Source organism: Aethina tumida, chromosome 4 (assembly GCF_024364675.1).
Source record: "Aethina tumida isolate Nest 87 chromosome 4, icAetTumi1.1, whole genome shotgun sequence".
Taxonomy (NCBI): Eukaryota; Metazoa; Arthropoda; class Insecta; order Coleoptera; family Nitidulidae; genus Aethina; species Aethina tumida.
The window spans coordinates 23,088,663-23,114,960 of record NC_065438.1 but is presented as its reverse complement, the minus strand read 5'-3'; the positions used below and the strand labels follow the sequence as shown (position 1 = coordinate 23,114,960).

Genomic DNA, 26,298 nt, shown 5'->3' with positions numbered 1-26,298 from the left:
TTGGTGATTTATATATTATTATAAGCTTATTTAGTTAAATTTTATGCGACTGAATAAATAAACTTTAAGTACGCTAGGAGAAAAACATATTTTTATTAATATTTATAACAAAATTCATTATTAATTTTGATTATTAATGTGAATATATTAATATTTATATTGTATAATTTATATAGTTAAATCTTGACGTTGATGTTGGCAATGAATTAAATTTTTATGAATATTTATAAATAAATTTATTTTATTTAATATTTCTTATTCGTTATTTTAGAGAAAAATTTATAGATGATATAATAATTTTAACAAAAATAAAAAAATCAAGTAGAGAAATATTGATAATTTTGATTATTATTCATATCACAAATTGATTATATTTCATATATTTAATTGTTGAGTTTATTGTTGGCAATGAATTGTTTTTTATGAATTTTTATTAATAAATTTATTTTTTTCATATTTTTTATTTTTAAGGATTCATTATTTTAGTGAAAAAAGTGATTTATTTGTAAATTTACTAATTACCAGTTCTTAATTTTTTAAAATTAAATTATAGATGATTGAATACATATAAATATATACAAAATAAATTTAATTAAAAATAAAAAAATCAATTAGAAAAATATTGTTTTAATCAATAATTATAATAAATACATTATCAATTTTGATATCAATACGAATATATTATAAAATGACTATATTTTATATATTTAATTACTAAGATTGTTGTTGGTAATGAATTCATTTTTTATAAATATTTATAAATATTTTTTTTTTATTTAATATTTCTAATTTTTATTGATTTATTATTTTAGTGAAAAATTAATTAAAAATAAAAAAATCAAGGAGAAAAATATATTTTTATTCATATTTATAATAAATTTAATATTATTACGATGTACCTATTATAAAATGACTATATTTTATTTATTTACTCGTTTACCTTGTTGATCGCAATTAATTAGATTTTGATGAATATTTATTTTATAAATAAACTTATTTTATTTAATATTTGTTACTGATTTGATTTATGTATTACATGATTGAATAAATAAATTTATTTACAAAATAAATATAATTAAAAATAAAAATAAAATATATTCGTATTTATAATAAATTCAGTATTAATTTTGATTAATCTATTTATTATAAAACGACCAGATTTTATATACTTAGTTGTATTATCTTTTAATAATTATTTATAAATTTTATTTAATATTTGCAATTTTTGATAATTTATTTATTTTCGATTTTTATATAAAACTTTAGGAAGTTTTTAAATAAGTTAGCGATTTATGTGCAAATTTATGAATTATCTATCAGATTACAAATTTAAATAATTAATCTTATATATATTATATATATTAATTAAAATACTAAATTTAATACATATACAAGGAAAAATGACAAATACATATTTTTATTCAATTATAATAAATTCAATATTAATTATAATATTTATGGATGTTAGTAATTAATTATTTTATGATGATTTTGGACAGTTTTCATATAAATGATGAAAATCAATATTTTTTTATAAAAAGATTAATAAATTTAATCTTATGATTATTTTCCTTTAAATTAATTATTGACTTACTATCATTGTAATTATTACTATCTTTGTAATTATTTATTTTTTACTAACATTATTATTTTATTAATTACAATAGACAAAAAAGTAAATTTCAAATTTACATGGGATGATTTTACATAAATTTAATAATAAAATACAAATATTTTAAAATAACTTTTTAATAATAGTTTGCTTTACATTTCTTTTTGTACTATAACTAAAAGCAATTTTCCTCAATATTCCGTTTGTGTGCATTCATAAATATTATGCGCATATTTTATTTATATTTATTTGATTAACTGAAAGCATATTAAGCAAATAGTAAAAATACAAACGAAAATTATAAAATATAAATCTGCAGGCAACTTTTACATTTATTTTATTTGCCCAAATTAATTATGCACGTACCCATGAAATAATTTAAACGATTGAGTAACTGCATTTTAATTGGCCAAACATTCGTAAAACAAACAAAACAATCCGGACCGCGCTTTCGCGTTATTTAATTGAAATCGAATGAAACAGAACCCGCAATTTTAATGTTCCGCTCTCGATAACCCCGTTTCGATCCGTCCCACCGACACGAAAACATTATTTACCTCACCGGCCCCCCTGTTGTAAAGCATGTTTGCTTAACCGCCCCTCGGGATCTCGTCGGTCGTCGGGTTTTTACTTAAATTATTAACTCTTAATTAAGACCGGTAAAAATGTGCGGCGTCAAAGTATGAAAATCAAGCTGCGTGTGAACATTAGCCGGCACATAAGCCATTTTGGAGGCGGCGAAGGGTTTCCGACGCCCTTCATAAAATATTTAACGGGCTCTCATATCTGTGCCTCCGCCAAATTCCGTTAGTCTCTGAATGACAGATTATCTGGCCCGAATATGGGTGCATTTTTTTAATAAATCAATAATGCCGATATTCCGGTTGATTGTTCCTCAACGTCGGGCGTCGAAAGTTTGATTGTCACAAAAATCCGGGCCACGTTTAAACGCGCGCCCGAAAATGAATATTTCAAATCAAATGCGCTACAATAATCCGGTAATTAAGGTAAATAAAAGCCGGCACTGTCCGGAGTTAATCTTCGCATCATCCGAGTCAATCGTTCCGTTGACAAATTCATTAATTAAAACTTTCCAAACTAATCAATTATGCACAATGATTGGGATAACTGTTTTGGGCTCATTGAAAGTTATTAATTCTAATCGCCTGCAATTTGTGTCATACAATCCGACGTTAAAACTTGATAGTATACATACCTCATAATTAACCTGACAAGACCAGTTATTTCCCCAAACGAGTTCCGTATATGCACGGGACAATACGATTGGTTAATGTCGATTCCGGAATTCATCATTTAATCCTTAATGTTGTAGTTTTGTTCGAGGGTGTCCCGCCCGGTTTAATCGATGACAGTTAATAATCTCTGCACTTGATTGACTGTCGATTGATTCATAAAAGTTTATCATCACTCATCGATTTGCATTTCAATCGGTTACAATGTACTGCGATAAATATTCAGGTTAATTGTTCTTTTGTGTCGTAAATAATTTATTTTTGTGCTTGTAAAAATACGGTTCGTGTTATTTATACAGAGGGCTTGTTTGTGTTATAAACAGAACAATGGACCAATTAATTTTTACTGTATAATAAAAATTTATTTTTCACGTCATATGGTTTTAAACATTATTGCCTCAATGTTAAACTCATTTTAGCCATTAAAAAATATATATTAATTTTTTCACCAATATTGTCGAATCTAAAAAAATATAATAATATTTTTTATACAACTATATTTTGTTTATTAATTTTAGGAAGTGTTATCCATTAATTAGTTTTTTTATGATTATGTGTGAATGGATTTTTATTTTACTGATTTATTATTTTTGATATTTTTATGTAAACTTTAAAATTCATTAATTACAAATCAGATATAAATTCGTTTAATTAAATTATTCATGGTAGAATAAATTTGAATCCACAATTACACAATTCTGTAATATATATATATATATATATATATATATATATATATATATATATGTACAATACAAATTTAATTAAAGTTGTTAAATTAAATATTTTTTTCATATTTAAAATAAATTATTATTATTATTAGGACATTTTTCAAATAAATTATTGGTTAATATGTAAATTTGTTAATTACCAAAAGTCGAAATTAATCAACTTTTCATTTATATTTACAATGTAATATTTTGAGTAAACATTAGGAGATTTTTCCAATAAATTATTGGTTAATATGCAAATTTGTTAATTACCAAAAGTCAAAATTAATCAACTTTTCATTTACAATGTAATATTTTGAGTATTAATATTTATTATAAAATGACTATATTTTATTTTATTATTGACAATTTTGATACATATTTTTATATAAATTCATTCTTTATTTAATATTTGTTACTCTTACATATTTTTTAATATTTTTAAAGTAAACTTAAAAAAATGATTTATTAATTACCAGAGATTATAAGTTAATTTATTTAAATGTTTCACAAATAAATGAATAAATTTATTTAATTAAATTTTTCACAATGATATAAATAAAATATTTCACTCAATTTTTCATAACATTAACCAATATAAACTTAATTAAAAATACAAATAAGAAGAAAAATATTTTTATCCATATTATCAATAAAGTCAATATTAATTTTGACTATAAATATTTATTATCAGATTACTATTTTTTATTTATTTTTATTTAATTGTTGCTAATTAATTATTTTTTTTTTTGTAATTATTTGTAAATTAATTTACTCATTATCTAATATTTACTATTTCTATTAATTTTTTATATTTTTTATGTTAATTTAATAATTATTAATCAGATTTTAAATGTATTTAATCAAATTTTTCATAATTAAATGAACAAAATATTTTACTCACTTTTTCATAATATTATACAATATAAATTTAATTAAAAATACAAATAAGAAGAAATATATTTTTATTCATATTATGTATAAAGTCAATATTAATTTTGATTATAAATTTTTATAAGATAAGATTTTATAAGATTAATATATTTTATTTTTTTTTATTTACCCTGTTGCTAATTAATTAATTTTTTATAATTATTTATTTATAAATGAATTTACTCATCATCAGATATTGACTATTTCCATTGATTTTTTATATTAATTTAATAATTATCAATCAGATTATAAATGCATTTAATTAAATTTTTCATAATTAAATAAACAATTTCACTCACTTTTTAATAATATTATACAATATAAATTTAATTAAAAATACTATAAAAAATATTTTTATTCATATTTATAATAAATAAATATTTATTATAAGACGACTATATTTTATTTATTTTTATTTACGTTGTTGCTAATTAATTATTTTTTTATAATTATTTGTATATGAATGTATTCGTCATTTAATACTTACTAGGTTAATTATTTTTTAAATTTTTTATACTAATTTATTAATTACCAGTCAGATTATAAATTTATTTAATGAAATTCTTCACAATTAAAAAATTTGAAGTGAAGTTGAAATTTTTTTTTAATTATATTTACATACTATTAATATTTGTCATTTGGATTGATTTAGTATTTTTTATATTTATATATAGTATTCGAAGAGAGTTTTCAAATAAATCATTATTACGTATGTAATATAATAAGTAAAATAATTTTATTCCTATTTATAAAAAATTAAATTTTAATTTTGATTATTAATAATAAGGCGTTTATATTTATTTATATTTTTGTTGTTGGCGGTTAATTAATTTTTAATAAATAGATTTATTATTTAAAATATTATATTCACTGATTTATTATTTTTGACATTTTTAATATATTTTCAAATAAACAAATGATTTGTTAACTAACAAATATTTTTGTTATTATTTTAATGATTAATTAATTTTAAGATTTTTATCAAATAAACATATGATTGCCAGTATTGAGTCTTATCGAATAATTTTTACAATTCACTTTTATCAGAAATAACTGTGCTCAAAATAACACAATGTACATCGAATTTTTTTATGGTGGTTGCCAGTATCATAATCCCCATAACGACACTTTGACTAGATTTTCCCTTTATGCCCCATTTCAACTTTTTTTCCGCTTCGAATCGACGAGCAATCATAATCATTTCGCGCTTAACCAAATCCGCTTTTGAAAAAATCAAAGTAACTTTATAATCCGCCCATATAATTAAAAATATATTGTCCCGGTCCAGCGTCGCGTGTACAAAGCCTAAATCAATTTAAACCGGTCATTTATCACCTCGCAAATCTCCGCTAAACGCCCTTTTTATTTGATGTCCCGCAGTTTAACGTGTGTACTCAACAGATCCGGTCGCCCCCCTCTAATATTTATCGGACCCCAAGAAACTGCTCAATGGTAATAATTAATTACCCGCCGAATGACGACGGACAATCTAGCACGATCTCGATGAATTCCAGTCGTCGTGTAAATAATAAATTATCCCGTAGTTGATGGGGTTTATGAGTGGCGCTGAAAGCAAGATTAGTAGACGGGGAGGATCACGTTTGGATTGTGCACCGACAGACGAACAAGCTTTGTGCATACATGCACACGGAGTTTAATCAAGACGGGGAATTAAAACTTTGCCCCGAAACGGTCTTAAAATGAAGACGTTTGTCTAACGGATTTCTCGCAAAACTAATGCACTGTGCACACTAGTTACTTTTTCCTTTTTATTTTTTCTCTTGTTTTAATCACCCGGATTATCATAATTTAATTAAAAGTGTGTGTGTGTAGTGTTCACGGTGTCTAAACGTCGGGAATGGGATGAAGAATGTTAATGTTGGAAAGTTTCGCTGGCGGATGTTTAATAAAAAACAAGGGGGAAGTTCGCCTCGCTTCGCATCAATAGGATAAGAAACGAACAGCGAAAAAGATTAGGCAAAAAGCCGGTACGTGTAAATCTAGTGGGACCAGAACGAATAAATATTTTGCCCTAATATCGGCGTATTGAAACTTTTTTTTATCTTGAAAATACACAACACGAAGCCCGTTTTTATGCTCTAGAAGTATTACAATATTAAATTAAAGTTTTTTTTGCCACATAACGTATAATAGTGGTCCAATTTTAACAAAACTTGATGTGTGCATTCGTCCAACAAAAAGACAAAAGACTAGACTTTGGAGGTTGTTAGTCGAAGAGTTTTTTTGAACGGATAATTTGGATTTTCCAAATTAAATAGATTTAAAAGTATTTTCAAACTGTTTTATTTTGAACAGTAATTTTATTAGAATATTTTACCTTTTATATTAAATAGCAATTGTAAAATTTTTATTTAAAAAAAAACTCATTTTGTGGATTTGAATAGATTTTATTTGGTTCATTCTTTATTTATCTGTTGTTCAGAGAACCTGGTGGACATCATCTCCGACGTGGATACCCACGCCAGGACCTGGAGAACAAGAAAGTAACCTACCATCGAGGGGGTAGATACCATCTCCGACGAGGTCGTCAGGACCTAGAGAGTGAGACCACCCACAAGAAGGTGGGCACCATCTCCGAGGAAACCACCAGGACCTGGAGCATACCGGTGTCGGACAGGGTCGGCCTATACACCAGCCATGGACATATTTGCGCCCAGAGTACATTTTTGTTATTAATTAAAAAACATAACATAACATCGTGTCCCAAGCCAAATTGAGCACCCCAATTAATTCCCGCTTAGGATATTTACGTACTTCCGTTTTCTTTTTAATAAATAATTCGCAGGCGTTTTTATTTTTTGGGCGCACTTGAACGTGAAAAAAGGGCCCCGTCTTAATTGAAGTTTACGACTTTTTCCCCGTCGTCGAGACTAACGATGCCGGGCGCTGATTAAATTTTGATTGGATAATTTTTAACGGACCAACTCGGACGTGCCCTCGCGCAAATTACAAAAGTAATCCGAAAGTATTGTGAGAGATAAATGTAAATTGTTTTGCCATATACATTTCTCAAGACTATTACCTTGTCAGATTGTAGGATTTTTTAAATTAATTGCCCCCACCCTCCCCCGCAACGGGTGCCGGTCCGGATGTTTATTCGTATTAAGGGACGGACTTAAATTAAGTTTTATTATCTTTTGTGTTGGCACTTTTTAACTGGTTAATCGTCGTTCAAGATTGCATTGCATTATTCAGGCTTTATTTGGATGCGGCTTCAAAGGTAAACAAATGACAACAGAATTTAATGTTGTCTCGTTTCGTTCGGTTGCAAGTGGTTGTTTTATTTTATGGATTTCACGGAATAGTCCTCTCGATTCCGGGACGAATCGGCGCGTTTACATAGACCGATGATTTCTGATTTAAATTTTAAATCTCCTTCGACCGAAATGGCCTGGGCAACGTTCCTTTTGTTGTGGCAATTTGAATTATTTACGCCAATAATTAATATAAATTGAAGAGTATTAAATATTTAAAACATAAAATTGGAATTTAGGTACGAAATATTTTATAATAAATATTATAAATTATAAACATAATTTAATGTTATGTAATTGCAAAATTAAATATTTATTTGTAACAGATGTGTATAATTTTACTTTGTAGCTAATTCATTTAAAACTACTTTGTAACTAAATTAACTTGTTTACGTTATACAATAAATTGCATTCAGAGTATTTTAATAATTCTAATGAGGGGAAAGAGAACTTCGTAAACAACACATACTTTTACAAAAATAATAAAAAATGGTTTAAACCATATGACTGAAATTTAATTTTGCTTAAAAATTCATGAACATCGTGCATCGATCGCTTGATGCTCCTGCGGATCTCGAGAGAGGAGAAAAAAACGTGACGCACGTCCAGGCAAGAAACTCCGTGACGATTGAATACCGGCTCCGGTCGTGCGAAGGTCGACCGGATTATTGCCAGATATCGATATGGATTCCGCCGTCGAACCGAAAGGTGAACGATTTTTTTTTTGTTCTCCATCCGCATACGGCTTTTTTGTCGCCTTTTGTGTGTGGGTGCGTGTGTTTTTGATGTACGGGAAAATGACGGCTAATAAAACGGGCACGCGTTTATGTTACATTTATATATCGTGGGTGTTTCGCAACGGATAATTTTCCTAATGTGTTTTCGTGGCGAAAAAACTTAATGTGTTTTTTTCGCTGTCCGGAAAGTCGAGCTTGTCGAAAGAAATTGAACTTAAACCAACAATTTAGGTTCCACCCATCCCACCTATGTGGATAAATCCACGGAATCAAAGAGGAAAGATGCTGGATCAATGTTAACACGACGTAGGACCGAGGGGGAAAGTCGCATGAGTGGCGCATTTTTTATGGCAGCGAATATAAAATTATCCGGAATGCCGTCCCGTAAAATATTCCGGCCTTATTTTTTAGCCAAAAATAGTCCGGGGTCCGACACAAAAGACGTCGGTCTCCCTTCTGTCAGTTTCTGTTTGTAACACATTAATCCGTTGATAAAATTTATTAAAAACTTGCATTAATTGAAGGTGGAAAAGCTTTTGAATTGCCGGAAATAAATTGGTTTGACAAACAGTTGTCAATTGCAGTGATGGAGGTTGGACAGGTGTTTTCTAACGTTCCCCTTTGTGGACGTTTCGATTTTCAATAACCTTCAACTTGTTTGAGCCGTTGAATAAATGACTTTATTAAATTTGTCTGTATTAATGTCCATTGTGGAACTGGCACCAATAAAACTCTCACATTACCTAACCAAAGAAAGAAAGATTTCTGTTCGTGGAAACGAAGTTACCTCGCCCCAAAAACAAATGTATATTTTGTTTGTGTGGAAATGAAGATGGCGAGTTTGGAGGATTTGCGGACGGATCCGGGAAAAAAATATGGTCGCTTTAAAAGTTAGTAGGAACATTAGAGATTGTGCGACAGACTGGACATAAAAGGTTATTGATGGGGGGCGTGCGTGTGAGTGTGTGTGTTCCGAGACCCTCTCGACAAGGGCAAATGTACCGGAGTGATGGGAATCGAAAGGGAACGCACGCCGGGAATTTACAAAATATTGTTTTACTTTCTCCACGTCCACAAAAGGACCGGTTCAATCTTTTGTTAAGGATTTCTTCGGTCCAAATGAAGTGAAAACTCGGATGGAATTATCAGATCAGATTTCGTTTGAAAGGGTCCCCGGCCTTTTCTCCGCATCGGGCATTAGGAATCCATAAATATTGTTCTATGATTTCGTGAAATATTACACGTGTCTGGCCGCATAAATTGTTAAGCTAATAGATCAAATATCCAGTTTGTCGGGTTTATTTAATTAGATAATTCGTCAAACATTTACGATTGTTTGTCACATCGGTTGTAGGTGTCTAAAAACACGTTGGAGGAATTGTTAGAAGACTCGAGCCAATCTGTCGGGTAATTGATCGCCGTCCTTACCAATTATTCAAGTTAATCCGAGCTTACGGCAATTAGTATCAATTTACCGAAGGAAAATTTGATTAAAACGTGTCTCTGTATCTGCGACGCTGGCGCAACACAAGAAGATAAAAAAAAACTAACGATGATATATGACACCAGTCTAGACGGCGAAACTTTCCAACATTCCCATCACGACTTCCACAGGAATTTCATGGAGCTCCCGGATAACGCCAGATTAATTTTTATGTGTGTGAAGGTATTGTAGACAATAATGGAGCGGCCGCTGAAATTTACAATGACTTGGACCTATTTTTAAGTCTGGAGCAACCCAAAAGAACTACTCTCTTTTATTTCATAACTCTATTATTGTTTTCTCGTTGGTGCTGGTTTATTCCGTTTGGTCATGATTTTGTTTCAAGTTTTATTTATTATTAAATAAAAATCACAGAAGAACCAAAGTAATGATGGCAATGTCATTGTAAAAAAATGGTGCAGTAATAGAAATTCCAAAAATCATCTAGATCAAATATTCAAATGGTGCATTAAATGGAAGATGAAGCTAAAGGGAGAAAAAAAATAGGAAGTAGTCTTTCGAAGCATAATTTTTAATTTGTAAATTGTAAAGATAAGGTACAGTAATAGAAGTTACTCATAGATTTAGATGTACTATGTGCAGACGACTCCAATATCATCTAGATAAAATAACCAAATGGTGCATTATATGGAAGATAAATCTAATTGGGAGAGATAATCAGGCAATAGTCTTTCGAAGCATTATTGTTAATTTGTAAATTATAAGAAAATGGTACAGTAATAGAAGTTACTCGTAGATTTAGATGCACTATCTACAGAAGATTCTAAAAATCATCTAGATAAAATATCCAAATGGTTCTTTACATGGAAGATAAAGCTAAAGGGAGAAAAAATTAGGAAGTAGTCTTTCGAAGCATAATTGTTAATTTGGGAATTGTAAAGAAATGGTACAGAAATAGAAGTTACTCATAGTTTTAGATATTCTATGTGCAAAAGATTCCAAAATCATCTAGATAAAATATCCAAATGGTGCACTAAATGGAAGATAAAGCTAAAGGAAGAAAAAAATTAAGAAGTAGTCTTTCGAAGCCTAATTGTTAATTTGTAAATTGTAAAGATAAGGTACAGTAATAGAAGTTTCTCATAGATTTAGATGTACTATGTGCAGACGACTCCAATATCATCTAGATAAAATAACCAAATGGTGCATTATATGGAAGATAAATTTAATTGGGAGAGAAAATCAGGCAATAGTCTTTTAAAGCAGTATTGTTAATTTGTAAATTATAAGAAAATGGTACAGTAATAGAAGTTACTCATAGATTTAGATGCACTATCTACAGAAGATTCTAAAAATCATCTAGATAAAATATCCAAATGGTTCTTTACATAGAAGATAAAGCTAAAGGCAGAAAAAATTAGGAAGTAGTCTTTCGAAGTATAATTGTTAATTTGTGAATTGTAAAGAAATAATATAGAAATAGAAGTCGCTTATAGATTTATATATACTATCTACAGAAGATTCCAAAATCAACTAGATAAAATATACAAATAGTCCATTACATGGAATGAAATGGAATCATCTAGATAAAACATCCATAAAGTGCATTAAATAGAAGACAAAGCTAAAGGGAGAGAAAATCAAGCAGTAATCTTTCGAAGCATCATTGTTAATTCATAAATTGTAAATAAATGATACAATAGAATTCATAGATTTAGATGTACCATCTATAGAAGATTTCAAAATCATTTAGATAAAATATACAAATGGTGCATTAAATGAAAGAAGAGGGGAAAGTGAGAAAAATTTTCAAAGGAGATTATATAGGAAAATTAATCAGAATTAGTGTTTCATACTTGCATCATTAAAAGTATAACTAAAACTCATCTTTCACAGTGACTAGGAAAAATCCAATATCAGACAATTACAACAATTTTAAAATTTAAAAATGACGATCAGACTATTGATCGTAGTTTATTACGAATACTATTAATTATTCTTATCTTCCTGAGTTGACCTTAAATATTCAGATGTAATGTGATACAATGTATCTCCAGCGATTGTACATAAGCTGAATCATTTAAATAACGTGCAGTCCTCTGATTTCTAAAGGCAGGATTCGGCCCCATAATCATAAATATTAGATTTTGTGAAGGTGGTAGGTTTTCAGTAAAAAATAGCCCATTGAAATTATTCATGTTCCTTCAAAACTAATAAAATCATGACCAGGACTATCTGAAATGGAATATATCAACTATCAAAAGACGGAGCACATACTCGTTCACCGTTGAATCAAAAGGGCGAAGCTCGCTGATTCAATTTTAGTGAGTGTACAGTTCCAGGTTAGCACCCATTTCAATTAACATTATGCGCAGACGATTTAGGAACGCCAGCCAAATTTACAACCCTCACCCCGATCTTTTCCCCCGCCGGCGGGAGTGTATTAACACTAAAGTAATGCAAAGATAACCGTCCATCGATTTCGAATTAATCAGGCCGGATGTACGTACGTGTGTGTGTGTTAAGTCCATTAGGAACGGTGATTTATGAATCGGCGTGGATTCGGTCCGCAAAATAATTTGACTGCAACTTTAATATTTCAGTGGAAAACTGGCCGAACGGTAATAAGTTCCAGAGCCACGGCGCATTACTCCTGTCCATTAGTTATCGAGCAGCCCACGTAATGTACCGATGCCATTAATCTCAATGTATCTTGAAAACAAGGGACCACCAGATCATTAATTAATATGGGTATTTATCATTAGCCTATAACTTGTTAATTGCTTTATAGGTGTGCGTGGTTTATTACCTGCGTTCCTGCCCAATCATCCGCCGCATTGATTCGGTGGCCAATTAATTAACGCCATTAAAAAAAAATAAAAAGCATTTCATATTCGGTGTTTATGTGAGCCTTTGAGGGCGGCGACAGAAAGCAGGTGAAGTATAATAAGATCAGTCCCCGGTGCTGTGGGAACCGGGAACCGGAATTAATGATCGCGGGGGAGTTTTCAATTCAATACTAATATTACGTAACGACCGACTGAAACGTCTTAATATGCGAAAGTTTCAGGGGGGGACGTGAATTTACAAATTACTGCGAGTCGACAACTGAGGGGACAATGGGGATTATTAAATCGTGTCGGTCAATATGTTTCGTTTTCCCCCGCGAATGATAAACAAATAAAAACAGACACTCACGCGATTGCTGTTGGGATTAATGGTGAAAATAAGTTTCGTATTCGATACATATTTACAATGTTGCGGCTGAAAACTATTTATAATTCGGTTTACTGTTCGCAGAACGTTAATGATTAATGATTGCGTTTGAATACAAATACTTCAGGAGCATGTGTGTATTATTTTGGCCCTTTATACCTCAAAGGTTAATCGAATAATGAATTTTGGGGTTTATTGTTACGTTTTGTTAAATAGCTGAAAACTATGTGGTATTTCTATTTAGAATTATAATTTAATAAGCATGGAAAAATGTATTAAAACGTCAGTATTAATTAATCACAATGAAATTTGAGTTTAATTTATCAAATGAATGTATTTCATTAAAATGATTTTATTGGAAGCTTTGTAATTTTAGTGGCATAATAGTTTTAGGTTTTGAGGTAATTACAGTTCCACGTGAACAAATAATTAGCTTACGGCCTTATTTACACAACAACCAATAACTTATGTATTAAGCAATAATTACAAAATTGTAGAGCCTTAACAGTATCATGAATAATTGTTGAATAGTAATCCCGTATGCATTATCAACCCAATCATTTGTAACTGGCGATTTGTATGCTCCCGCGTATTAGTTACTAAAACCATTACAGTGGGATTGAACATTGTTCAATCAACTGTTCCAAATTACTTCTTTTTGCCCGGTTAAATTTTAATCGACGCTATACAAAAATGAGAATTCCAATGTATTGTAACAAGTATATTTTTAAAATGAGTTTTAACAAAACAATTAAATACTCAATATAAATTAAATGAGCAACAAAGCCTTGAAATCAACAATAAAACTAATATGACCAACCACCCCATGTTTCCTGGTTAATAGAAGGTGTTGAAAACGTCTTCTGGCTCTAAGACCAATTTCGCACAACCTTCTTCTAATGGTAGACAGACTTTTAGTGATTCTAATATCTGCACCAATCTTGGATGATGAAACTGTCCCATTTTATCTACCAGAAATAAGAGATGGAAATACCCCATAATAAATTTTTATTTTTTATAAACATCAAATTTGTAAGATTTTTTGTTACAATTTTAAATAAAAACCTCTTATTAAATAAATATATAAAGAGTGTATACGTTCATTTTTCCCTTTTTCAGAAAACCAACCAATTATTATTAATTTTTTGGAACAGTGTACATAAAAAGTAAAATAAATTTAACATATTGACGGTCTAGATAAAATAAAACACATTGAAAATATTTTTAAATTCATTTACCCACTTCAAAAGGCACAGTGTAATTGCAGGAGATCTCACTTTCAAGTTTTACCAGGACCTGGAACTTTTAAACGAATAATTGATCCGGATTTTGTGCATGTGTGAGCGAAGAAAAACTTGAGAATCCTGCTTAATAGTGTAGCAAAGAAGGGAAGGCCCGGGGTGAAAAAAAATCCGGGACCCGTGTTAAATATTCAGGCGGCATGAAATTGAACACGCTGAAAGCTATTGATTTCGAGGCTGAAAATCGGTGCGGTGTTTTAGAAAGTTAATAGTTTTTTAATATGATAATCGCAGTTATACGATACCCATTAAAGTGGATCAGATTCGCCTACTTGCAACAGAATGGGGGTTTAATTTTCACTGCACTTTTTGCGAATGGTTCAATAGTTTTTCGATTAAGAATTTATTGAGGGTTTAATGGAAATTGCGCAAAATAAAATGTAAATAAAGTTTTAAAGCGGGACGTGACAAATAATTAATTTATGGAGTAAACTTTTATTAAATAATATTATATTTAAATACCAAAAAAGTATTATAAATAATTATTTCAACTTCCGTTCTTAAGTTTTACTTCAATTTACGTTCTTAAATTTTAACTTTAAAACAATCATTTTTTCAGAAATTCAGGGACAGATGAAGAAATATTTGGACTATACGGTGGATGAGATAGAACTTTTCATTTAACATTTTGAAGCTTTTTCGACTAATAATTGTTTCTGGTCATGAGTATAGTTGTTACGGGTGGATGTAATTTATGATATTTTTTCATAAAACTTTAAAACTCTTTGTAAATTTCAGCCATATTGTACAGTTTTTGTTTTTTAATAAAAAATAATAGTTGCTTTAATTCGAAACATTCAGCGACCCCTAAAAAAACCTCGAAACCACCTAAAATTAAAAAATCTCATTTCGTTTTTTTCTCGTCGTCGAATTTAAACACGGGACTTAATTGTGCGTCCTTAAAAACAACCGCCATATTTCATCCGCAACCGAAAATATGACATTGTAATTTCAAATTAACAGCCCCCGAGCCGAACATGCATCCGCCACAAACGAAAATGCAAAACAGGACGGCGGGTCCCGGCCGCGAAAATTTAATATAGTAAAAAAAAGTACGGAGGGGACCCCCACACAAAAATCGCCGCCGCCGATTCTTTTATTCGTTTTAACGCCGCAGGCCATTTTCATGCAAATCCCTCGGACTGACCTAATTGTCATTCTGGTGCCGTGTCCCTGTCGCGGTGCCCGTTTATCCCGTTGCGCCATTCAAATTACCTGGAAGAATCGACTTTTGTTTACATCTACAAATGACGCGGCCCCGATTGATTTCTACCCCTTTTGTGCTCGTCTGCGGCGACCTCGGTTACCGTTTATTCCGTTAATCGGGGAAGAAAAGACGGTTTGTCATTGGATGTAAAAAGCGAAACAATAACTCCATGATGTATTTTGCAAGAGCGTTGCCGAAGCGAGAATCAAAGCCGGGGTTTTATTATTGAAGTGCCGCATCGATTCCCGATTATAATCGAGAGTGGCGTTACATTTTACTAGTGATTCCCGGTCCGGAATGGCCTTTCGATCGTTTCAAATACAGATTTGTATGCGTTGAACGTGCAACTTTAATATTCCGCCAAATGCGGAGTAAAATGCACCCGGATTGATACACTCTTTTATTATTACATTGTACCGGAGATGGAATGTTTTCGGGGGTAGGACGACAAGTTTAATTATACCTTGGTTGTGTGCAAGGAAAAACAGGCGCACACATCAAAAGGGACCGACATCAAAGGTTAATCCACCCGCCAGTGTTTAATATTAATCCTCATAAAATATTCAGGAGGAAAACGTATCCGTAACTTTCTCAACGTTTTTCGGCAACCAGAGCTTTTAGCGCATTTTTTTCGTTATCAAAAGCGAAATTTTTCGCCGACTCCGAAAGTTGGCTGGCTGGCAAACGTAATTTGCAGCTGATGTGGGGTGGGGGTGTTCCACTAACGGCATTGTAGTTAAGCGAGTTTCTTCGAGCGTCGTAGGAAACATTTCCTCCGGCCCGGGCTGTACATGTACTCCTTTGAATTCCGAACAACGGAGACAACAAAGAAACACAATGTTCGGGCGGGAACAATGCCCGGCCGGATACTGTGAATTTCATAAATACTTGCTTTTAATATAAACTTTTTTTATTAAGTGAACTGAATTAAAGTTGGCGGAGCGTTATTAAATTCGTGGATTAGGCGCCGCTCTCACTCGAATCGGATCCGGTTGCGATCATTGCGACCGCGGATTAAAAATCTCGATACACTTAATCATTTTCTCGCGCGGTGTGTGCATTTGTTGTTGCGTATACTGAGAACTTTTTGTCAACTTTCTGCGAGCAAATTTATACCTAGAGAAAGTTGACAGAAAGACTAGACCAGATAATAATCATGATAAAAATAATTAATAAGTACATGAAGAAAAGGTGGATAAGTTAGAACTTGCAATATAACATTTTAATTTTTTTTAGTTTCTAATCCTATATGTGCAAAAACAGAAGTTAAAAACAACTTATTAAGTCATTCTTATATAAAATCTTATATTATTACACATAGTGATTTACTTTACTTATTTATTAGAATTAGAGACCAGAAACAAGTATTTTTTGAAAGTTGAACAACAATAACAACTTGACTTTAACTATTTTTCTAATTTATTTTGAACAAAATATAATTTCTAATTTTAGAAAATAATATCAACATTGTTTTATTGAATGGAACACTGCATATTTTTATTTTTCAATCACAATTAAGAAAAAAAAACAAAAATTCTTAAATCTGTTATAAAAATAGTAATAGTTTATGAGATACTTTACTTAAAATTTTAACTAAATGATTTCACAAAATAATATAAACATTGTTATTTTCAATGGAACACTGTATATTTTTGCATTTTACAATTCTCTATTATATTTTATTTATGTTAAATTACAATAAAAGAAAAAAAAAACAAAAATGCTTAAATCTGTTACAAAAATAATAATAGTTTATGAGATACTTTACTTAAAATTTTAACTACATATCAAAAATATATTGAAATCAGAAAAACGTTTAATTGACATTTAATAATAGATATTTTATTATAAAAAAATTTTATTATTATGTTTGGTATTATAAAAAACCATAAAATTATTAATTACTGTTAATAATTAAAAAATGTGTAATTATTTTAGAAATCACATTTATAAACTATAAAAATATGAAGATAATACAAGAAATGTTAAAAATCAATACACCTTACAATATGTTAAAAATATTTAAAATTTTAAAATTATTAAAAGTATAAAAAATATCATCAGAGATAAGTTTATGGAGAACAGAAAAAAGTATTGATTTGAAATTGATATAGTAATTATTTATAATAGTAATTACTTTTCTAATTTATTTTGAACAAAATTTAATTTCTGTTGTGACAAAATAATATACATAACATTTTATTCATGTTAAATCAATAACAATTAAAGAAAAATTAAATTTTAATAATTAACCAACGTCTCTTAAATTGTTAAAAAAATATATGAAATCATAATAAGGTAATAATTCTCTATTAAATGTAATTTATGTTAAAGTTATTAAGCATAATGAAATATCTAAAAAAATCAAACACAATTAAGAAAAAAAGCAAAAATTCTAAAATCTGTTATAAAAATAATAATTAAATCTAAATATAGTATAGTTTAAGAGATACTTAACTTAAAATTTTATCTAAATGTCAAAAATATATTGAAAATATTAATAATTAACCTACATTCCTTAAATTGTTAAAAAAATATATGAAATCATATAATGTTTATAATTCTCTATTAAATTTAATTTATGTTAAAATTATTAAGCATAATGAAATATTTATAAAAATCTATCATAACTAAAAAACAAAAAATATAAAAATAATAATTATATCTTAATATAGTAGTTTAAGAGATATTCAATTTAAAATTTTATCTAAATGTCAAAAATATATTGAAAATATTAATAATTAAAATACATTTCTTAATTTTTTTTAAAAATATATAAAAAAAACGTTTAATTGACATATAACAATATTTATATTTTATTTAAAAATATATGAAAACTTAGATACTTTATAACAACAAAAACTATAAAATTATTAATTATTGTGAATAATTAAAAAATGTGTATTTATTTTAGAAATCATATTATAAATTACGAAAATATGAGTTTATGGAAAATAGAAAAAGGTAATGATATGAAATTTTTATAGTAAATATAATTTGACATGAACTAATTTTCTAATTTATTTCAGACACATTTTTTTCTCTTTTCTAATTTCGCCAGAAGTGACATCAAGCCTGTTATTTTTAATGACATATCCTGTATATTTTTAGATTTTAAATTCTACATGTAATTGCAAATAAAATTGATATACTCTGTCCTATACCCAAACCCAATAATTTTTGAGTTATTAATTTTATTTAAAAGGTTTAGAGAGATTGATAGTCTAACTAAAATGTCTGCAAAGTCACAAATTTTGATGCGAGAAAGTTCATTTTTAACCAAGAAACATCCTATAAGGAACCATTATTAATACTCCCAAATTTCATGCGGAGTATTCGTTATATACATTTAATTTTGTGCATCTTAAAGCTTACCACCGAATTCTCTTTTCTTATCACTGAGCAAATAATTAAATAAAATATAAAATAATGATTTTTACACCTTTTACGAAAGCTCAACTTAGTTCATTTTAGGGATTGTTCCAACAGGAATAATAGCTTCAACCTATTGTACAATCAGCAGTTTAACCCAAAAAAAAATGTTCTAAATACAATATAGGAAAAAATAAATAGTTTAGTCAGGAAGCGTTAAAAGTTTTCAAATAATATATACAGTTTAATAAAAAATATCAAAATACAATAAAAAATTTATTGAAATAAACGTAAATTATTTTTCCGATACCTAAAGTTTTCTTACGTTGTTTAGATTTTAAATTGAGGCTTACACAGTCGTTAAAAGTTTGCTTGAAAAGTTCTATAATATTTAAATTAATAACATATTAAGAAATTTCTCCTTAATTTCGTGGTTTAACATTGTAAGATAATTTTCCGGCGTTATTTTCATTTGAAGGAGAGGCAGTTTTATAAACTTCCGTAACAATATTTACTTTCTTCGGAAACTAAACAAAGTTTCCCAATATTGTTCGGCAACTCTATGGGCAACACGTTTTGTATTATGTTCGCGGAGTGACAAGTCAACATACCAGCTGTTGTATCATAGATTTAACTATTCGGAAATTATATTTGTTTTCTCTTACTTTGATGAGCACAATCGGTATTTCGTAAAATTGGTCCAAACTATTTGACACATGCAAATACAACCATAAACACACGGCCAATTAGACTGTGCACACGTTGCTACATCGTTTAACCGACTAACGGGTTGAAAAATTGCTGCCAATTCGTCGCAGCGGTTTAATTAAAAATATATCTCGAAAACAAATTCTTTGTATTTGTAAAAATCAATCATTCCCGGCACACACTTGAACGAAACCAGAGCACGCACCCGCAACAATTGTTATTCAAGTCACCGAAGCCCGAGCTGGTAAGATGTTGAAGGAAAAATAATGAAACGGGATAAAAATAATAAGGATTTCTCCAATATTAATTCTCCATTATCGTAAAACTTATTATTTCTTAAGTTAATTATCGTGCCCGGCTTCCACCGACAACTTTGTCCCTCCTTTGTTCGACCATTCCATTTTCCTCCACCTCCTCCTCCTCGTAGTCGTTCTTTTTCCTCTTCCTCAACACTCGCAGCCGGTTTAAACTTTTGCGCTTGAACAATGAACGGCCCGAATAATTTTTGTTGCGACTGGATGCAGTCCTCATGAATTATGTATTTGCGCTGTGTTTTATTTAAATCACGTCTCTCCTTCGTACACAAAAATTTTTATTAAATACGTACTTTTTTCGGTGCCATCAATTACAAACGCAGCATTAAGAACGTTAACATTCGATCATCATCAATCCGGGAACAAAAACGTATCTTTAAGACGCGACGCGAGAGTCGGATCGAGGTAAACATCTGCCAATAATAACGGTCTTATAAATCCATTCAGTCGGTCTAAATCACTGATTAAGTTCGGTGTGAATTTATGGCCGTTGGCATATCTCCACGCGATCCGCTGAAAGGAAAGTGCGGTGCGGAAAACGAAGTAAATGGTGCGTTTACAAGTTGTTTTTGCCCGCACCGTATGTTGTTTTTCCTGGTTGGAAATTCGATGGGAGGGACAAGGACCAAGATGCCCGGGGGGGACTGAGCCAGAACAAATAACTTTATGGGAAAAGTTTTAAACTGCCGCCTTCCTGCGGCTCAATAATATAACTGCTTATAATTTTTTATGGGAACGCTCTGCAAATATGTCCTTCCGAATTGTTAACTTGACAAGGGCGCATGGGTAAAAGATTGAAACGCTGGGATCTTTAGAATAATTATCAAACAAGATTTTCAAAGAAGAAATCAGTGTCAGAGATACACATGGTACACATACAAGAAGGGTACAATACTAAGAATTAAGAAGTTTAGAACGAATATTCTGAGATGTGTAAATTATAAAAATAAAAGAAGAAATTTAACAAATGAGGAACGAGCAAAGAATATAGAAGAGATGAAAGAAGCAAATGAGATATTTGCTAGTAAACTAAAGAAAGAAGAAATAATAACAAGAACAAAAGGAATCCTGAGAAAAGAGATATAAAAAGAAGAACTAAGATCAATGCAGGGTGATTCAAGCTTATGGCAAACGGAAAAATGTTTTGATTCATGTTGAGTAAAATATCATTTTCTGTTTCTAGTGACATCCACATTTACAAATCCTGTATATTTATGTATTTTTAAATTGTACATGTAGTTGCAAATAAAAAGGTTATACCTAAACTCAATAGTATTTGAAATATTGAGAGATTGATGGTCTAGCTAAAATGTTTGAAAAACCACCAATTGTGATGCCGCATAGATTATTTAAGGACCATCCTATAAGAAACCATTTTAGGATTTTAAAATTTTATATAGAATGTGCGTAGTTTACATTTGATGTTGTGTATCTAAAATCTGGAATGCATGGAAAGTATTATTGAAGACGAAAGAGAAGAAAATGAAAAAGGTGATATACATAAATATTATGTACATGTGTATTTGCGTAGGCTATTTTTTTTTTTTTTTTAATTTTCGAGACTGAAAAATTGGTTCTAGACATTTTTAAAAAATGGTTTCCAAAGATGGCCTCTTAATTTCAATAAGAAATTACTCTCAGTTTTCCATTTTTCCTTCAGTCACATATGGCAAATCCATATCTCACCATTACTTAATTGTACCGATAATTTCTATTTACATTTTTTGTAGGAAATTGAACGCTCTACCTAAAAGGTATCTTACAATTTAGAAGATATCGGAGGAAAATGTTTTAAGAATTCAACAAAAATTTCTTTTTTACTTCTAAATTTTGTAACTTATAGATAAGTATGCTAAATATTATAACTCATGAATTTTGAAAATATTCTCAAAAATTTGATATAATTTTGATAGAATAACAGTTTCTAAGTTATGTCTTATTTTTGTTTCGTAATATATTTCTTTCTAATCAATTTTTTAATACACAATATTTTCTTTCTATAATTTTGCTTTTTTCTCAAATTAGTATCATGATTTAATAGTTTTCAACGGGTTTTTTTCAAATTTACACAAAATTTATAATATTTTTTGTCTGGAGAATTTGAGAATGTAGTTTGAAATGTTGGTTTGTTCTTATATTTCTACATTGCATACATAATTTTTGGAATTCCTAATTTTTATCTTATTATTTATTTATTTCTCTTCTTTTCTACTGATATATTTAATGATGTTAAATATCTCAAAATTCAGGACTTAAATGGATAAATTTAAAATATTTATCAAAAAACTGTTAAAATCAGTATGTATTGGGATTTGATTGCGAATATCTTCTAAATAGTTCGAGTAATCGATTAACCACAAGAATCCTTTTTTGTAGAGCAATTAATTTCTTAAAAATGTGTATTGGATATTTTATTTGACCTTCGATAACTTCTAAAAGGTAAGAGTTATAAATAAATTATAAGATATCTTTTTCATAGAGCATTCAATTCATTCCTATAAGAAATGTAAATAAAAATTTTCTGTACGATCAAGTAGTGACGAGATATAGATTTTGTCATAAAGAGTGAAGAAAAAATGGCAAACTGAGATGAGGACATTCCTATTAAAATTAAGAGCTCACCTTTAGAGAGGCACCAATTTTTCAGTGTCAGAAGAAAAAGAAAATGGTCAATTTTTTTGGCCCACCCTAATATATGTATATTTTGTATATAAAAAATGTTACAGAGAAAAGGGGTTTAGGTTCCCTCAATAGTTGTTTCGAGAAAGTTGACCAGAAGGAGAAGAGAAGACATCGAAGACCCAGTTCGTCGGATTAACGATTGTCAAGGATACAAATGTGTTATGGCCTTAATTCATTCGTAATTATCACTCGCGAAGTGAGCTGGCTTGTTTTTCTCGATATCCGGTAACGGCGGTAATAAAAGCTCTTAGTCTCGCTATCGAAAATGATCGGTAACAAGATAACCTTGTTTGTTTTAGTCTCCAGTGGCGTAATTACTGTTCTGGCGGAGTTAATCAGCAGAAACCGTAATTGTGCCTAATTTGATTCATCGATTATTACCATATAAATTGCAATCTAATATTGGGTTCGACTCGATGGCGAACGTTACCGATAATTGCCACCCACCAAAAACGCGGACGTTTGTTTTAGGGACAATTGGAAAATTGACGACGCAGCACTTTTTCGCCGATTCTTAATTTGCATCTGGTTTGATTAACGAGGAAAGTCCAACTCGGGCGTAACATTCGAATCACTTAACGTCTCCCCGAAGGCTGCTTTTGAGGAAATTGTCCCTCAGTGTGGATTTGTGGGCGAGGAAATGTCAGTTCGGAAACATTTTTGTTGACTCCCCAGGTTTAAATCAGTTTATTTCCCACGACGTCTCCGATGCATGTCCATGCAATTGTTATTTATGTCGCTCCAATAAATGTGGCGCACAAATGTCTTTGCATTTCTCATTTCTCTCGTAAATTAAAACGAATCGCACTGCGGTGATGCATGGCACTCAATAAACGCACGATCACGTACCGTACCGTTATTAAACAAACAGAGGGGGGAAATAACAAAAATGTCGAACTTTGTCGTATAACCGAAGCAGTTTTCCAAATCCTGGGGGTATAATTCTGCCACTTAACACTTAACGGGCACTAAAATGAAGTTAACAATCGTCCCGGTTATTTTTTTCCTGAGTGACAAAACTTATAATCGTATTATTCCTTGTTATGTTTTCGTGTAGGTTTTTTTCCTTAGGAACGCGTTGACGAGATAAGGAAATCATTGATTTGTGATTAAGTGGAAGTTACGAGGTCGAAACAGTCCGAAGTGTAATTAAATAAATCGAGATTCGGGAGAAAAAAACAATAATTAGAGCTCGTAAAATACGTATTAATTAATGTTTTATCTGGCAAAACCTTTTTTTTTTTGTTTGAGTGAATTAATGCCATTATCATTAGGGACAAAAAATACAGTTTATTTATTATTTAACTGTAATTACTAAGCAAAAATATAAATGTTAGATAATAGATACCAGAAAAAGTAATTTACCTTTTTGCTTCATAATTTATTTAAATAAATTTTTATATAATATTTTAACATTCTTTTATTTCACTGTATATATTATTTTTAGATGTTATAATTCATACAAATGTTTTTTATGTGATGAGGATATGTTTGGTTTTGAATGGTATCAAATAATCTCTTAGAACTGACATATTTTGTCCATTTCAAATACCATTTCAGAAAATACACTGTTCCAAAAAATTAATGCACCACACTAATAATAATTGATTATTATTACAATTTTCTGGAAACGGGAAAAACATATACACTCTTTGTATATTGATTAAAAAATAAGATTTTATTTATAATTCTTCCAAAAACTTCAAAAAATATTATCTTTCTACAAAAAATTAAAAATTAACAAAATTTGATGTCTACAAAATAAAAATTTGGTATGGGGTATTTCCATCTCTATTACGAATGACACACTCAAAATTTGAGTTTGAATTTCATTTTCATCTAAATTCTCCCAAATTTCAAACAGAAGACACTGCTCTAAGTTATTCGAACGATTAGGATGGTCCCTTAAACATCTCCCAAGAATGTCCCAGATATGTTCTATTGGATTAAGGTCTGGATTGACAGCTGGTCAGGCCACAACATTAATCTTAACGGTTTTGTAGTCACAAGCCGTTGTCTTAAAGTTTAAAGTCTTCAAAAACGATCTTGAGCAGGAGTTGTAGCACGATTTCTACCCTGAACTGGTCTCCTTGTATGGTCACTGGTCTCCATATAACATTGTAACATATGGGAAATGGATGTATGGGATACACCAAATCTTTTTTGTGGCATAAATTTGTGTGTAGGAGATTGACAAAATGGTTGATTAAACTGGTAATGAACTGAATAAAACATTAAAAAAAAATGTTATTTTAAAATAAAAAACATACTTCAAACTTTTTTCAGTACCTAATAATGAGTATTTATAAATCACCACTCATTTTTTTTCTTGTGTCTACAAAAGTTTTAATGAACTTTCCAGTTGAGCCCAGTAATTTGTGGGTAAATTTAATATCGCGTGCCTATTATTATTATTAAGTAAATTCCTGCTCGTTATATAGATTATATTAGTCAGTATAGTCATCGTTAACTATTCTCGGCCCGCTTCCCCCAAATGATCTCCATAATGATTATGATGAACATTAAGGTAATACGATAATGGCCTGGATCAATATCAACAAACTTCTGATTAATTCACTAATTATACTTTCACAAAGTAACCTAAGACCGCAAAAAATCTAATTGTTTTAACTGCCTTTCCACGACCCGAGACCCTTTCATTAAACAGCATAATCAAGTCCATTTTCTAAAGTGCGCACGAAATCCAAATGAACCAGACAGGTAACTGGATGAAGCTCTAAAAAAGTGCAATAAAACCAGAAGTTATTAGCCACCGGGGCATTGTTGCAAAAGAACAATGTTGGCGAAAGAACTGCACCGGAAGGAAAGTCGCAGTTTTTGCCACACTCTCAATTCGGTACGTTCAAATTACTTTTAAAGTTTACCGATTAAATATTAGTCGCCACATCACTTGACAACATTGTTTCGTCGCAATAATAAGAGAAGACTTACACGGCGGGGCGCACACAACTGGTTTCTATTTACTCGATGAATAAAAGATGTTTTTTAAAGCCTAACCACATTTCTATTAGCAAAAAAAAACGTCGCGCCTATCCTTGTGTTACTTGAAAAAGTTTCGGGTCACAAAGGAACACGTTCGGCCTCCGAGCCATTTACATTACGTGAAAGCTACACATCATAAGTGACATAAATAAATTTTGAAAGTTTGTTGGCCAAGTTACGGCGGCCGAGATCCACGATTTCCTGCGAATATGGCACTTTTGGGAGAGATTCTGGGTTACACACGAAAAAAACTTCCTAATCTCGCATCATAGTCCGGGGTGAAAACAACGGGACAACACACAATCGTTAAACCAACATGGAAATCTACGGTCGAAGTGTTCCGGAAACTATGCACCGCCTAGGGAAAGTAAAGCCACTCGAACGAATTGATTTCGAGAGCACCGTGATTTAAACTGGGCCAGAAACTTTTAAAATTGATGACGTCTCGCTGTTTATTAACGTGCCTCGGCGAAACTGGCCCCAACTGTTTTGAACCGAGTATCGATTCTGAACATCTCAAGTGGGTGTAAA

The 26,298-nt window shown here is 30.3% G+C and overlaps 1 protein-coding gene across 2 annotated transcripts in view; it reads right to left on the bottom strand.

Moving 5' to 3' along the window:
* LOC109598642 (neuroligin-4, X-linked-like) overlaps positions 1-26,298 on the bottom strand; it is a 284,001-nt gene that overhangs the window by 214,787 nt on the left and 42,916 nt on the right. Inside the window, exon 1 of one of the 2 annotated variants that reach the window (XM_049966870.1) lies at positions 2,829-3,055. The exons of the other annotated variant lie outside the window; for it this stretch is intronic. The gene's annotated coding sequence lies outside the window, so the exon portion shown is untranslated. Of the gene's footprint in view, positions 1-2,828; positions 3,056-26,298 lie in introns of those variants that run through there. 2 annotated transcript variants of the gene reach the window in all.